The 17104-nt window shown below is 46.7% G+C and overlaps 1 protein-coding gene across 2 annotated transcripts in view; it reads left to right on the forward strand.

Moving 5' to 3' along the window:
- LOC138567171 (early endosome antigen 1-like) overlaps positions 1 to 17104 on the forward strand; it is a 1584277-nt gene that overhangs the window by 312812 nt on the left and 1254361 nt on the right. The window contains exon 3 of one of the 2 annotated variants that reach the window (XM_069645141.1): positions 11573 to 11654. The exons of the other annotated variant lie outside the window; for it this stretch is intronic. The gene's annotated coding sequence lies outside the window, so the exon portion shown is untranslated. The remainder of the gene's footprint in view (positions 1 to 11572; positions 11655 to 17104) is intronic. 2 annotated transcript variants of the gene reach the window in all.

Consider the following 17104-nt stretch of genomic DNA (forward strand, 5'->3'; position numbering starts at 1 on the left):
GTAGTTAAAGCCTTCATGGAAGGAGTAAAGAGACTTCACCCTCCTATTTCAAACCCAGCACCAGGATGGGACCTTAATGTGGTGCTATCTAAGCTCATGGGGCACCCTTTTTTTTTTTTTTTTTTTTTATTATTACTTGTGTATAATCAAAAGAAAAATGATTTTTACAAGGAAGCAAGGTACAGATTTTCCGTGTAAAGATAACAGTAGATTATTAGTTTAGTTCCATTAAGTCCATTGACTTCAGGGCATCCGTTGAGGATACAATTGCAGCATAAACCAAACCACCTGTTTATGTTATATTGTTATTGTTGGTCCTGGTTAGGTTGGTTTGTGATTGATCATTGGAATCCTTTGCGTTTATTTTAACAAATGCGGCTTCCATTAGTTTACATGTAGCCACTGCCCAACTAACCTTTTCCCCGGAGATGAGACGACACCACCATGTGTCTTCTTCCAGCAACACAGAGTTCACCCACAGAGGCGACAGTATGGCTGTGCGTTCATGGTTAAGAGACGGGCAGTTTAACAAAAGATGGCGGACTGTTTCTTTAGAGTCCTCGATATGACACAGTCTGCATGTTGTATCGCTAGTTAAACTTCTTATCCCCAGAATCTCTCTGGTGTGTAGGAGATTTAAACGTGCTCTTAAGAAGTTAGTTCGAAGTTTCTTGTCTGGGAATTTTCTACAGTACTCCAGCGGGGAATTTAACTTGTTATATGTAGGCGGAAGGTGTTGTAAGAGTTTGAGCGCACTAATTTTCTCACCGGTCTTTATCCAGTCTAAATTTTTCAGCTTCTGGGTCACTCTCTGGGGGCGAGATATTAAGTCCTCACTGCTACAGGCTACTTCTTCCAGTTTATGTTCCTGTCGTCTGATCCAGTTCTGAATCTGCTTACATTTCGTAAGTTCAAGCTCTTTGGCGATGGTATTAAAAGTGGGAAGGCCATCTTGAATGAGCGTCTTTCTGTACATGGCCAGGGACGAAATGCTAACAGTGGCTTCCAGTGACAGGAGACCCAGGTCTCTTCTAACGGCCGCCATCGGGATCGAGTTCGGTAGACCTAGAACCGTTCTCCAGATGTATCCCTCCAGTCTCTGCCATAATAGGTTGGGCATAGTGATGGTGGCGTCCATGCCGTAAGTTAGTGCGGGTACTATTTTACCTTTGTAGAACTTTATGGCTGGGATCATCGAGAATTTCCCGAACTTTCGATCAATCATCCGCAGTTGGGAGGACAAGTTTTTAGCTTTGTCCCAAAGATATAATTGCATTTTTCTCTCCTGCTTTTTTCCATCAATGATGACTCCCAGATATTTAAAGTGAGGGACGACTTCGATTCGACATTTGTTCACTGACCAGGAGTGAGATGGATTCTTCGGTTGCTTGTTTTTGGCGAAGATCATGATTTTTGTCTTGTTGCTGTTTGTGAGGTTATTGTTATCCATGTATTTTCCCAGATTGTCCAGTTGACGTTGGAGACCTATAGGGGTCTGGTCTAAGAGTATCATGTCGTCAGCATATAGCATACAGGACATCTTGATTGCGCCCAACTTCGGTGGGAAACTACGTACGGCTTCCTCCGAGTCCTTAAAGTCTCCAAGAAAGGCTACAAAGAGGGCCGGAGCCAGGGGGCAGCCTTGTTTCACTCCTCTTTCGGCATGAATTTCTTTAGTCAGTGTACCTTGTAGATTTAGGCGGACATGAAGAGTGGTATTCAAATGCAGAGCTATGATAGGTTGGAGAATTTCTTCTGGACAACTCCAGCGTTTTAGTTTGTTCCAGAGAAGCGTTCTATCGACTCTATCAAACGCCTGCGAGAGGTCAATAAAGGCTGCATAGACTGTTGGTGCTCCTTGTTTTATTTTGGCCTTTAGAATACTTAGTATGAGAATATTCACTGCAGTGCCCCCGTTTTTCTTAAAGCCCATTTGGAATGGGTCTTCGCACGGCGCGACTTTTGCCCAACTACGAAAATGTTGGAGAAGGAGCGTGGCAAATAATTTGCCCATGATATCCAATAGGGCAATCGGCCGATAGTTAGACGGGTCCTCTCTATTTCCTTTTTTGAATATGGGAATAATCGTGGCTTTTGTCCATGAGACAGGAATATGTCTACTGGAGGTACAGTGCTTGAACAAAAGACTGATGAAGTCCGTCCATTCGATAATGTGCTTTTTTAGGTCAGTATTCGTGAGGCCATCTGGACCAGGCGCTCTGGATGTTTTTAGCTTTCGAATTGCCTCACTTATATCTGCCTTTTCGGATAAATCAATCCATGGAGCCAGTCTTGGCTCCGGATCACACATTGTATTTGTTGTGGGAGAGGAAAAAAGATCGGTGAAGAATTCGACCCAGGCGGCTTCGGGGACTGAATTGATCATATTAATTCGTGTATTTCCCTGCGAGTTGTTAATCAGGGCCCAGAAGTCAGCTGATTTCTTGGACACTAAGGCTCTCATCATAGTTTCCGCGTCATTCTGGTAAAGAACTGCCCTGCGTAGTCTAACCCAGGCTTTATAGTTCTTGAGTTCTTTTGTCCAGAGTTCCCACCCCTTAATGGAGTTTTCCACTTTGGCGCGTCGTTTCAATTTTCTGACTGTCTTTTTCTTTTCCGCTACAATTTTGTCGTATGTGTGATTATAGGTGGTCTGGTTGACCTTAGGCTCCTTCTGCTTCGTCTTGAACTTTGCCAGGAGCGGGATATAGTTAGGTCTTGAGCACGTCTCAGAAAAAGTTGCATGAGCCCCCACAGTGTAGTATTGTTGCGTCATAGCTCGAACGCTGGCAGCTGTCATGCGCAATCGAGTCTGTTGGGGATTGCACTCAATCGAAGGGGTATAAATTCTGGTTTCCCTGGCGATAGAAGTCCATCTTATGGTAAGCATGTTATGATCGCTCGCGAGGGTTTTGATCACCTTGTAACATTCCATTTCTAAAGTCATGGCGTTAGAGGTGTAAATATAGTCGAGCGTGGCTGTGGAAGAGCCTCTTTCCCAGGTCGGAATTTGGGTTTGCCAGTCCTTCATCCATGCTACATTGTGTAAATTTCTGGAAGCCATCAATTCCATCCAGGCCTGTCCTCTCACTTCAGTTAGCGTGGTCGGGACTGTTTTTAGATCAGCCTCTTTCGGATGAGGACACTTCGAATTCAAATCCCCGCATATTATGATATGCGTCGTATTCGACTCAATCACAATGGCGTCAATCGTTTCAGCCATAGATTGACAGAAGGCAATGGTGGACGTTCTTTGAGGATTCCAATATGTCGTAATGACAGCAAGGGAGGTGTCTATCCAAAGTCTGGTGGTTTCTGAGTAGTGAGTCCATTGTATGAGAATTGCCAGGATCCCATAGGTTTTAACAAACGTTTTGATGATTTTCAGATGTTGTCCTGTCCTTACGGCAATCAGAAGGCCAGCCGAAGGCCGGCCTAGGAATCCTCTAACTGCCGGCGAAGTCTCTATCTCAAATCCATCCATGTTCGGTTTTTCCAGAAGCCATGTCTCTTGGAGGCAGAGAATGTCGAAGCGGCCCAGGTCTTCACTATTAGGATCGGTTAAATGTGCATGACCTCTGGTGTTCCATGAGGCTAGCGTCACCGCCTTAGGGTGGGTGGATTCTTTCGCTTCGCTAAATAGTTGCTATCTGCCTCTATTAGAGCTGAGAGCTCCTTTTAGCCAGTTCCACGGACCACCTGTAGATGTATCTTTCTTTATCTTAGCCGGAGGATCATGGTGTCGCTTATTCGGGGAGTAGTGCGTGCGATTTCTATTAGAGTCGAGTCTTCTTCGTTGCGGAGAGCCATGTCGTAGCCTTTCACTTCTTTGATATCCACGGTGTCTGATTAGAGTCGCTTTGTCCGGGCTAATTCTTGATCTTACTTGATAGTTTTGGGACGGAAAGACTTCGTAGGTATCAGTCGAGTATTTACGATTGTGTTTTTCTTCCCGCTTCCCCGGATTGACCCTTGGCTCCATTCTTCGTGCTATGTTAAGATCTTCCCTATGTGTCTCCTCTTTCGTGTCTGGCTGGACCTGGAAATGATTTTTTAGTTCTGCTCTTCGAGCAGAATACTGCTCGTCGTAATTAGCTTCCTTTTTCCGTTTGTTAGTATTCGATTCTTTCCGATTTCCTCTTTTGCATGGCGGATCCTGGCTTGTAATTTCGGTTAGGAGGAGGCCAGCAGTTTTTAATTCTTTTGCCGCTTCCTGACTCAGATTTTGAATTGCGCCTGCCTTAATATGGAGATAGGCTTTAGCCTTGTTGTCTCTGTGATATGGCTCTATTAAATTGAAGTCTTCCGTTTTCAGAGACTTCAGGCTGGATATGGACGATGTTATCTTTAGGACTGTTCTGCGGTTAAGGACCATGTATTTATCTCTGCTCGATATTGGTTCTAATTTGAAGAGTCGAGTTGCTTTCTCTACTTTAGCCGTTACCTCTGATATTTGTGTTGGTATATGTGGTCGGCTAGGATGCGTCTGCCGGGTTCCTTTTGTGTCTGCATTGGCGGTGGGTATGTGCCGCCCTTGTGGGGCAGCGTCTATATGTGTCATGGCGCATTCATCCTCATTTGTGTGTAGTATCACGGGACCTTCCACTGTAGCACATTTAGCTAGAGGCGGAATTGAGGTTGTCAGGGGACTGATTTCTGTCTCATGATGTTCTTTAGACTTAGGAGATAGATCTTGTTCACTGTGGACAGACATATTGTTCAAGATGCTAGAGTCCAAGAAATCAGCAGTTGATTTGGGCGATTGAGCTAAGTCAGTCGCTGATACAGCCATTGCTTTCCCTTTGGCCGTAATTTCTTTACTTGCCATGATTGCCTGTGTGGCCAATGCTGACTTGACTGGAGAGGGCGGTCGTCGCAGTGGATCTTTTTTCTCCTTTTCTGTTAGTGTAAGGGCCTTTTTTCCTTGTATCGGGAGTGTGGCAGTCTTCAGGTTAGTTCTGCTCGTCATTGTGGCTGGTTTTGGCTTGAATATTGATGCTAATTCATCATCTCCTTTCCTAGATATAGTCTGTGTGGATTTTTGTTCCACTAGGACAGGTGCAGTGGGATTTTGAAACTTGATCGCCGTCGTATTTTCAAAGTCTAGATCAATTTCCTCTCTTTTCCTTTGGGCAATGTCGTATTTCAGATCTATTGCCGATATAAACCCCTCAAGGAAAGTCAGCTTTGATTGGATAATTGCTAAGGTAGCTGTGTTATCTCTTGATGTTTCGCCTAAGGTTTCATATAGTTTGCAAAAGGGAGCCATCGCAATAGTTATTGCTGACATGATCGTAGTCATGTCTCTCTTATTATTTGGTAAGTCTTTATGTATTGATGCTTGCGAGTCAGGTGGTCTTCCGTTTTTTGATGAGGTGTCTCTACCATCTGTGGGTAGAGTGTTCGAAACTGAGTGCCGGCGTCTCGTTGTGGTGTACTCAGTCTCCGGAAGATTTGGTAGTCTGGGCGAGGAGTTCCATGGGCCATTAATCGAGCTACGTTGTGGCACAGAATCAAGAGTGGGGTCTTGTGGAGTAGACCGAAGATTGGAGGATGGAAGATGAATTTTTGCCCAGGGTTGTGGGCTCATTAGTGTCTGAGAGGGATATACTTTAGGTTGGAGCAGATCCAAGATGTCCAGTATTCCCTGTTGATGCCGATGATCTTCAGGCGCTGTAGACTCTCTTATAGAGTCCATATTTCTTCGGTCCAAGTAACTGCCACTCCCTGACTGCGGCTCTGTGGCCTGACTTTGTTTCCTGTAATTCGGGCAGGACAGAACAGGTTGCGAGAGCCCTATCTGATCTGTCTGCATTTCTGGCTGTTGCATTTGGGTAGGCTGAACGGGTATGGGCGGTTCAGGTCCAGGTAGATCCAATATGCCTGAATTAATTCGTCGAGTATATGGAACTGTATGGACTCCTTTCGCAGACAGACGGTCTGATTGGGTGCACTGTTCTGTATCGCTGATGTTCACGTCAATAGATTGAGGATAGATGTCTTCTGACAGCGTCCCATCATTCTGTGTTTTGCGGCCAGGTACTGATTTTCTGTTTTTTGATATTGGGGAGCAGTGCGCTGTATTGGTTACGTTCCCATCCGTAGGTTGAGGCTGGATGTCTTCCGTCGGGATCACCTCTAACTGTTTTAATTGGCCAGATATTAGTTTTCTGCATTTTGGTAAAGGGGGCGTCTCCTCCAATGCTTCTAGAATTTCTGCATCTGAAAGTTCGGAGTCCTGAGAGAGTTTCCGTTTTCCTTGTATCTTAAAGAAGTTCAAGAGGGCATTAGAGAGCAGCGGAATTGGCAGGGACTGCTTCCCCAGCCCTCGTTTTTTGGTCAAAGACTGTGACCCGGTTCTTCTGGTCATTTTGTTTTCTTTAACATCACCATCTTCTTTTCTTTTTTGTATAGATGTTTGGTCATTAGTTCCTTGTGGCGGAGGCAGCTTGGATTTCTGCTTGCCTCTTCTTTTATATTGAATTCTTTTCTTATTAGGCAGAGAATTCAGTTTAGGGTTAGAAGTGTCCAAGGCCTTGGATTGTAGATCAGCATTTGAGTCTAGGCTCATTATGGAAGGTGAGGTTTGGTTATTTGAGACCTCTACTGTCTGAGGGCAGGTGGGGTCTTCTGTAGATGAAATAGAGATCTGTATTAATGAATCATCATTTGACTGCGGAATCGCTGTGTGAGTTTCCTCAAGATGGCGTGGTAACAGAGCAGTTGACGGTGATACATTTTCTTTAAGACTTTGTTCAGGAGAATGAGCTGTAATCTCTTGCGGCACAGAGTGAACCAAGGCCATTATGGTCGACTGGGAGGAGGTCCCCCTATTTCCGGGGTCCAGATTCCGTATACTGTGATTTTCCAATATCTCCACCGCCGCCTTCAAGTCCGCCTGTGGACCGTCTTCGCTAGACATACTAGCAGGATTGATTATCTGGGTTTCTGGAGATTTTCCCACGAGCCCCAAAGATGTCGTCCGTGGCTCCTGTGCGGGTGAATGATTAACTCCACGCCCCCTTGCCACCGCCCTCAGACCCACAGCGAGAGATCCTCCGATCTGCTCGATGTTAGGGCCACTCGCCAGAGCGGTAGGGAGGTCGATGGCGTAGGTAGGCGGAGTCAGCATCCGACTGTTCTCCGGTGCCAGGGCGAGAGAGGCACATCCCTCTGCACCTCCAGATCCCAGAGCGGCCACGGGTATCTGCGTCTGACGAGATGGTATAACTGAGCCGACTGAGCCCTGCGCAGGTCCTAGCTTAAGCGTTGGTACAAAATTGTGTGAGTTAGGAAGCTGAGAATGGGGCGTGGACACAGTATTTTTTTTCAAATGGCTTCTGAGACAGCGTTGCTCGGGATCCTCCTCCATTCTCAGTTGGAGATAGGGCAATGCAGACTCAGGTGCTGGAATGCAGATAGAGTGACACCGCGGTCACCAAAGGCGGGGGTTGAGGGGGCGTGTAGGAAAGAGTGACTTGAAGGAGGATGTTCAGCAGGATATTCAGCAAAACCGGAGTGCTCCAGGAAAAGTGACAGGTGCAAACAGACGAGAAGAAAAATTCCCACAATGAGGGGAATAGAGGAATAGAGAAATAGTGGATCCCACCTCACCTCCGTGTGGATCGTGCCAGGGCAGCAGCGGATGACCCCCGCGGATGATCCAGGGGGGCGAAGCCCCCTCCCCTCCGCCCGCTGCGCGCGCGCTCCGCGCTGTAGGTAGGTTTTTGTAGGCAATGGAGCTTCTTTTCCTTAAAGCAGCAGCCGTCCAAAACAGAAAAGCACAGAGGCACGTCCTCTCACACTGGTGTACTGGTGCAGACTGGTACTCTGCACGGTACTCCGCGCGCGCTCCGCGCTGTAGGTAGGTTTTTGTAGGCAATGGAGCTTCTTTTCCTTAAAGCAGCAGCCGTCCAAAACAGAAAAGCACAGAGGCACGTCCTCTCACACTGGTGTACTGGTGCAGACTGGGGGATATTCTGTCTGATGCGGCCTGAAAACAAGACATGGGCGTTTTGTAAAGGGTAGTTTTCTAGTTCCAATTCGAGAAACGGACAATAGCAACAATCCGTCTCCACTTCATCACGTGGCACCCTTTCGAGTCCATGCATAAAAGCAGTCTCAAACACCTGACTTATAAAACGGCCTTCTTAGTAGCTATTACTTCTATAAGAAGGGTCAATGAAATTCCGGCTGTGTCAGTGCAGGATCCCTTCTTTACTGTCCATAAAGACCAACTGGTTTTACGCACACACCCTAGGTTCTCACCTAAGTTTATATCTAAATTCCAGGTAAACCAGTCCATCAAGCTTCCGGCTTTCTTCCAAAACCCTCAAAGCTCGGCTGAGGTGAAACTACACACCCTAGATGTGCGTAGGGCGGTCCTCTACTATGTAAATGAAACCAGACCGCTAAGGAAAACAGATCAACTGTTTGTCTCCGTAGCTACAGGCAGAGAGGGGGATCGCGTCTCTAAAGGTGCCATCTCGAAGTGGATTATTAACTGTATCCAGCTGTGTTACTCACTCTCTGAAAGAACTCTGCCTTTCACGCCAAGAGCCCATTCTACTAGAGGCATTGGGGCCACTCTGGCTTTCATTGCAAATGTACCCCTTGACACCATTTGCAAAGCAGCTACTTGGAGCTCTATTCATACTTTTACTCAGCATTACTGCATTGACACCCATTCCAAGACAGATACACAAGTGGGACAAGCTGTTCTAAGACATTTATTTGCTCATGACCCTTCTCACATCCCACCTCCTTCTTCAGGTACTGCTCGCTAATCTATGCACAGCATGTGATCTAAGCAGATTCCACAAGCCTCAGAAGGGATACATTACTCACCGTAATCGTATTTCTGATGCTTGATTCTGCTTAGAGTCACATGCGACCCACCCTTCCTCCCCTCTGAGAGAAGGCGCATGGTTGCTTGTAGTCTTACCAATCTATCTATCTGCTTGGATTATCTGTACTCGCGCTACTCATCATGCTACCTCATGTCAGAAAAAAATACAATCTGAGGATCCTAGACGCGTGAGGGATCTTGGGTACAGTGGACGTCACACTAGGAATAGTATTACTGGCACGCCCTGTGTCGACGCCCATTTTCGAGTTTCAAAAAAAAATGTAATACACCGCAGCTTCCACTAGATGTCGGCCTATGCACAGCATGTGAATCTAAGCAGATACAAGCATCAGAAATACGATTACAGTGAGTAATGTATCATATATATATATATATATATATATATATATATATATATATATATATATATATATACACATTATATAAAGTATTGACCCAAAAGGAAAACAAGTTGATACCTTAATTAGGTTATCAAAGTAATTTGTGTGATTTTTCATAATATCACTTGACCTGCAAAATGGTGGCTATTCAATACACAACAATTAGTATAAAAGACGATGACCCTCTTCCTCCTCTCTTCTTCCTGATCCCGCTGGCCTTGGCTTTTGGCCATGGCTGGGTGTCACAGTCGTTGTCCTTGCTTACTGTCCACTTTGCCCCAATTAGGATAAAAAGACCATTTATGACTGGCTGTGGCCCATATCCCCTCACTAGTGGATAACCAGACCCCACCAGCCACAGCCTTCAGCCTGTCCACATTGCCACAATTAGGCTAAAAAACCATGGTCATTTCTGAAAAGGCTCAGTGGTGCACTACGTCATCGGAGATATTGTAAAGTGTTTTGGGATCGGAAAACTACTTGACAGATTTACACCAAACCAAAAAAAGGAATACCTGTATACCGAGCATGTTTCTTATTTGGCCCAAATACGTCCAACGCTTGTACGATTGAAGATTGAGAAGGAGAGAGTTCTTAATTGTTCCCTTGAAATAAGTGGTCAGCAGCAACATCCACTGATCACTCTCTGTTTGAGCTGCAATTAGCGGTATAAGATCCCATCATTTTGTTCAACATTTTGCCTCACCTTTGTTCCTAGCACCATTTTAGAAGCAGGCAGCTCTCTGATTGGTCCTTCCAGCCCTTGTGCATCCAGCCCTTGTGAATCCATTACATCCCTGTTCAGAGGCTTCCCACTGGCTGGCATGCACAGGAAAGGGCTGCACATACGAGGGCAGGTTCTGTTTGACGGAGTTTGGCCCGCACTTGCCCTCTTTCATCTTGATCAACTATGCTATACTGAAATGCAATCTGGTTCTTTCTACCATTATAGAATGATATGCTTTTTTCTGATTACACGTCCACGACACACATCAAAGGCCTTATAATGCCTGGTGCACTTACCTGTGTTTCTTGTACTTGTAAAATTGCCTCCTGACACTAAGTCATTGTATCATTTTGTGTATTTCAAGAAGGTTTCATTTTTGTCGTGTACATTTATAAAAATAACATTCAGTCCTAGCGTCTTGCATTATTGTTAACATGTTTAATGTGCATGTGACTTGCGTTTAAAACATTGAATGGGCCCTCTAAGGCACTATATTATTGCTGGCTGGGGTATTTTTATCTGACCTGCGTTTACAAAACCTTTGGCAGCTAAAGCCCTGTATTATTTCCGTTTAATTTGCATCTGATCTGCATTTAAAAAAAAGTAATTCTGGCCCCTAAATCTCTGTATTATTGCCTGTGCGCTTACATAGCATCTCACCTGCATTTAAAACGCTGATTCTAGCCCCTAAAGTATTGTACTATCACTGGAATATTTAATCTACTGCCGACCTGCTTTAAAAAAATGTAATCTGACACCTATGGTCTTTCATTATTGCAAGCGTGTATCTGATCTGCTCTGGAAAACTTAATCTGAACTGTATGGCCCACTTTTATAGCTGAATGAATTTGCGTAAAAATCCCATGCATTCAAGACAAAAGTGGGACACAACTATCCTGCCATAGAAAGAGAAACATGGAGCATAATTACATAAAACAATGGAACAATTATGTTCCATGCTAAAAACTCAACCTTATTTGCACTTCAAACCCATTCGATTACTCAAGGTCTATAAGAGATGCCAACTGACCCTTAATCCTCTTGGCATCATACCCCTAACCAACTCAGTAAATCAACCAGTACCAACATTGAGGAAAAACCCCAGAATTCTGCTCTGCAAAGGAATGTGTATAACCTCAAAGGCTACGAAGGCTCCTACCAACCAAAAGTCTAGGGTAGTCTTGCATGTAATACAATGCCCTCTTCCAGGTAGCAGCCTAAAACCCCACAAACCCACAATCTCTAAAAATAGTCACACATAACAGTAGATCAGCTATTAAAAATGCAAGCAGTGTCTGCCAGTTAATAGAAGAGATTATTCATTGTACACTTACTAGGAATCAAAGAGACATAGTTCACTGACGATCACCAACTAGTCATTGACTCCACAGTATCGCCTGGCTATAAAATAATTGTCTCAAAAAGAACTTATAAAATAGGAGGAGGAGCAGTAGGAGCCCTCCCCTACCCAGACAGACTAAGGATATCCCAGGTGGACACACTTGACTATGAGTTTTGCAAAATGAGTGTGCAAATGCTACTTCACCAAAAAAAAAAAAATCTCCATGAGAGTTATTGTGGTCTTCTGCCTTCCAGGTGCCACCCCCTCTTTTTCCAGCAATGGTCAACGCTGCTGACGAGAATACAAGCAAGCCATTGTGAAGTAAACTGAGGCACGGTAAGGTTATTTACATCTTTATTCTGGACCCAGAGCAGGAAAGCCGCACCAGGCACGGAAAAGGCAAACAAACTGGCCCGTGTGGAATGTTGATCCGTGAACAAGGAACAACATTCCATACGCGCCAGCCACAAGATACAACATATCTTCTCCCCTTACTCCCCCAAAAGAACAACACAGGGTGACATACCACAAAAAGATAATAAAGCGTGTAAAGGGAAGATACTAGAAGTAACAAAATAGCATTAGCAGGTCACACAATAACACCCCGATGCAATGCAGTAGATGCAATCAAAACATAGAAAAATTATAGCTAACCCAAACTGGTGTTCACTAACACACATAATCCCTGAGTTTGATGGGAGGCCCAGAACACCTCACGGGGTGCCCCGCACTACCCCCATTTTCGCCAGACATGTCATATACCTCGGCGGCCTGCACACCCTCCTCACACCAAGCCCAATCCAAGGCCTGCCCTTCCACAACACACCCCGGGACACCCCCACTTGACGGTCCATCATTCTCCTCCAACATGCGATCATCCTTCCTGTCAAGTGTGAAGTCTAACACATTACCCACTTCTCCCTCCACCCCAACATCTCCACACGAAGCCTCCATGTTAGACCACCATCTAAACCCACAACCCGCCTCTTGCTCCACTTAGAGCCATCCTCCAACTGTACATAACCCTTGCCACATTTGACAACACTCTTAGAGGGTAAAAATGCACTACCCCCTTTCTCCACAAATCTGGGATTTTTTATGCACACAACATCACCCACCTTGACCTGCAACTCTTTCCTACCCCTTTGGGAAAACCTCACAGCTTCCTGGCGTGCCAAAATTCTCCTCTGCACACCGTCGAGATCCAACTCACACGGACCGGCCCCACCCAATGCCAAAGACCTCAATGTTGTTCCCGGTTTCCTTCCCCTCATTAATTCAAAGGGCGTTCTACCCGTGCTCACTGACTGAGTCTTGCGGTAAGCCGACAAATACTCAGAAATTACCTCCTGCCAATTGGCGAAGGCCAATTGAATAGCATTTTTAATCACTCCTTTGTCTCTTTCCACCAGACCATTGGCACTTGGATTGTAAAGTGCAGTGCGATGGTGCTCTACCCCACACTGCCCCAAAAATTCCCTCATGAGTCTGGACGTAAAATGAACACCATTATCAGTGGCAGACTGGCCGGGATCCCTTTCCTATCGACATTTTTTTTTTAAGGAAAGCTATGACACACTCCGTTGTCACCCTGCCAAACGCAGCCACCTCCACCCATCTGGAAGTGTAGTCCACCAGCAGCAACAAAAACCTGCACTCCGGCTGTAAGCATTCAAAGGGACCCATGAAGTCCAGAGCCACCTTTGACCACACTTCACTGGGAATATCAACCACATAAACAGGCTGGGGGCAAACCACCTTGCTCTTGTCGCTCATGGCGCACGCATGACAATCCTTCACTACCAACTCAACTTCACGATCCATGGAAGGCCACCAATACTCCTCCCGCAGCCTCCTCTTGGTCAAAGATTGTCCTAAATGCCCCTCATGGGCAAACGCCAGAAGCCTATCCCTCAAGCATATAGGTGGAATCAATTTCTCGCCTCTTGACACACCCCAGGGACCAATCGCCAACTCATCCAGCACTTGGGAGTACCCTTTAACCTCTGGTCTGCTCTTGACCGCCTCCCAACCCCTACTCAAACCTTCTCTGACCCAACACAGCTCAACATCCCTTTCACTCTCCGAAGTCCAAACAGACTTATCAATGGTGGTAATGACACACGCAATCTGAAACTCCTCCTCTTCCCCAACAGCATCCTCTTGAAAATGTACACCCTCTGACACCGGCAAACGTGGTAAGCAGTCAGCAACAACATTTAATTTCCCAGGCAAATATTCCATGGGGAAGTTGTACTCCTGCAACTCCACAATCCACCTAGCAATCCTCGGAGATACAGTCACTGCACCCAGAGTGGTGAGCACATGCACCAACGGCCTATTATCTGTCCTGACCACATATGGAATGCCCCATAAGAACGTCCTAAAGTGTTTCGATGCCCAGTTTACCGCCAAAGCCTCCCGCTCAGTCACGGAAAGCCTACTTTCAGCACCTCTCAAAGTCCTAGACACGAAAGCCACTGGTCTAGCTTCCCCCTCACACCATTGCTCCAAAACTGCACCTAACCCCGCCTCACTGCCATCTACAGTAAGCATGGTTTTGCAATTGGGGTCAAAGGACCTTAAACATGGAGCCTTATCCACATCATTCTTCACGACCTTGAATTCTTACAAACACTTGTCGGACCACTCAAACCTGACACATTTCTTTAGTAAAGCTCTCATGGATATGGTTTTCTCAGAATAATTAGGAATTAATTTCACATAGTATTCTGCTAAACCCAAAAATGCCTTCAACTGATCCTTATTGGCAGGCACTGGGGTATCTTTCATCACCTGCACTAAGTCAGGCTTAGGACTGACCCCTTCAGCACCGAGGGTGTGACCCAGATACGTCACCTTATCCACACCCACCTGATATTTCGCCAACTTCAGTCAAACCTTTCACCTTCAGCACTTTCATAACCTCACGTACCCTGATATCATGCTCCTCCCTAGAACTGCCCCACACCAAAATGTCGTCCTGGAAGTAGCACAATCCCAACATACCACCAAACAATTAATGCATCAACCTTGGAACACAGCTGATGCTGATGCAAGGCCAAAAGGCATGCGGCAAAAACGATATGCTCAAAAGGGAGTCACAAAAGAAGTGAGTGGTCTGAAATCTGGGTGCAAATCAATTTGGTGATATGCAGCAGAAAGGTCAAATGTAGAAAAACACATTGCTCTACCCAGGGTAAGCAATAATTCATTAATATTTGGCCTGGGATGGCGATCGACCCAAATGTTCGAATTTAGCTCCCGAAGGTCCACACACATCCTGACATTGCCATCCCCTTTCTTGACCAATACCACCGTGAACAACCATTCTGAAGACTCAATTGGCTCAATGACCCCTGACACAATTAATTTGTCCAACTCTGCCTTTAGACCATCCCTGGCCAAAACTGCTACACCCCTCACTTTGTGCATCTTGGACATTGCACCCCTTTTTAAAATAATGCGGTGGGAAAATCCCTTGAGCCTCCCCAATGTATCAGAAAATACTTCAGGGAAATCAGCCTTAAGCGACTCAGATGTCACTTGACTCCCCTCAGTCCCAACCTCCTCCTGAATACTCAATATAGGGACATCCTTCCCTGGAGGAATTTCAATGCTCAAGGCAGCTTGTTCATCCCACCCAAATACCCTGGTACCCCCGAGTGCAACATAAAGTTTACAGATGGTTTGCCGACCCTTGAATTCAATGCAAGCCCGATCATAACACAACACACTAATAGGATTCTGCCCATAAGCGCTGGGACTGATGTCGGATGCATGCAAGGCTGAGACCTCCTTCCCTAATATCTCCACATAAACCTCCGGAGATATTACGGTATAGGGCGAGCCCGAATCTACTAGCATGTCTACAGGATGACCATCCACCAACACCGAAACCCACAGACCTTTCCGTGAAGCCCCCTCCACATGCAGTATCACACCCTGCTGAACCTTAATCTGGGGCCCACCATCCTGATCTAAAACGCCACCATCCGACACTGCACCAACTATCGCATCAACTTTGCACATGCGGGCATAATGACCCCTACATTTACATTTTCTGCACTCAATGTTAGCAGCCGGACATTCTTTCAAACCAGTCAGATGGCTGGACCAGGCACATTTCCTACAAGGCTCGTTAAATCTGGACAACCTTCATCCCTGGTTGTCACCTTTGTCAAACTTTTTTTTATTATCCATACCACCACCTCTACTGCGAGGTAAGACAGCCTGAATGACATCTCTGGAACCCTCCTTCTCAGTAACAATTTGTACGCTTGCCCTGGATGTCTCAATGGCTCTGTCGATCTCCACCACCTTCTGCAATGGCGGGTCACTTTCAATCCAAAGCCTTTCCCTAATCTTCTGACAGCTGGTATTCATCATTATCTGGTCTCTAATATACTCCTCAAAAATCCCCGAAAATCTGCAGGTGGCCATCAAAGCTCGCAAAGCTGTCACATATGCGTCTATGGATTGACCCGACCCTTGCACCCTGGAAAAGAATTTGTAACGCTCCAGAATTACATTTATCCTCCTGCCAAAACTATCCTCCAGTTTCTTTAACGCAGTCTCATATGCACTCACCACCCTTTCTCCTTCGCCAATCCCAGGCACTGTCACCTCCTCCCCTGGCAGATGGCGAAAGACTCGCAAACCTTCAGTGCCAATACAGTTCAAAAGCGCTGCCTCCGTTTCATCATCATCAAATTTTGCACACCAAGCTGCCCTCAAATATACCTTGAAGGAGGCAATCCACTGGTACCATGGGGATGCTGGCTCACCAGGAGCAGGCAAAAATGCCGGAGGGGGTCTGGCAGCAGAGTGAGACATGTCTTATCAATCAGAAATGGGCCTGTTGGGTGGCAGTTATGTGGTAGCAGGGAACCAGGCACGGAATGCCACAGTACCCGGATGAACTTCCCCCTAGGCCACTTCAAAAAACAGTGCAACTGCAAAAATGTCACAGTACCTTGATGAGCCTCCTCCTAGGCCACTTCAAACAACAGCACACTATAGAAAATGCCACACTACCTTGATGAGAAAAACGTTGAAACACACCTCCAAATCAGAGTGTTTGATCCCAACACCGGATGACTGGCCACTGCGTTCTGAATACAAACAGAACGGTGTGCACACGGCGAGGCAGGAAACGCTTCCCTTGCGTATCCCGCCCCCCCTGTGGGCGTAGACCCGGAAGAGGTGTCTGGTGAGCGCAATTACGCCAGCTTTGGCCCCGCCTCCCGGGCTGCCGGCGAAGCGTATTCACGCTCGTCCTCCAACGCCGGCTGTAGCTCCACCTCGGAATCAATCCGTATAGAGCGCCGGGGACTGATGATGCTCATAACGCCACCCGACCTGTCCTGGGCAATGCTCCTGTCACCGCAGCCAGCAGCAACCACTGCAACGACGCCACCCTCTGTGTGGCCTACGCCAGCCGCAATGGGTACTGCGGCAGCGGCCCCTCCTACGCCCCCCCCCCCCGCCTGGGAACAGCCTCAACAGTGCAAAGTCAGCCGCAATGGGCACTGCAGCAGTGGCCACTCCTACGGCCGCCCCCGCCTGGAGGCAGCCTCAGAATCCAAAGTCAGGCCCCTCGTTAGACCGCTCCCGCCTGGGAGCAGCCCAGCTTTAGCCAACGGGACCTGGCCCCGGGCCGCAGCACACCCCAAGGATAAGGGGCAGCGGCTTGGCTCGGCCCGGCAAGCAACGTAGCTCACTCCTCGCCACAGAGCTCACGTTGGAGGGCAATGCCGGGCCCAACTTCGGAGCGCTCCGCGGCT

Source organism: Ambystoma mexicanum, chromosome 2p (assembly GCF_040938575.1).
Source record: "Ambystoma mexicanum isolate Mex_15411 chromosome 2p, UKY_AmexF1_1, whole genome shotgun sequence".
Lineage (NCBI taxonomy): Eukaryota > Metazoa > Chordata > Amphibia > Caudata > Ambystomatidae > Ambystoma > Ambystoma mexicanum.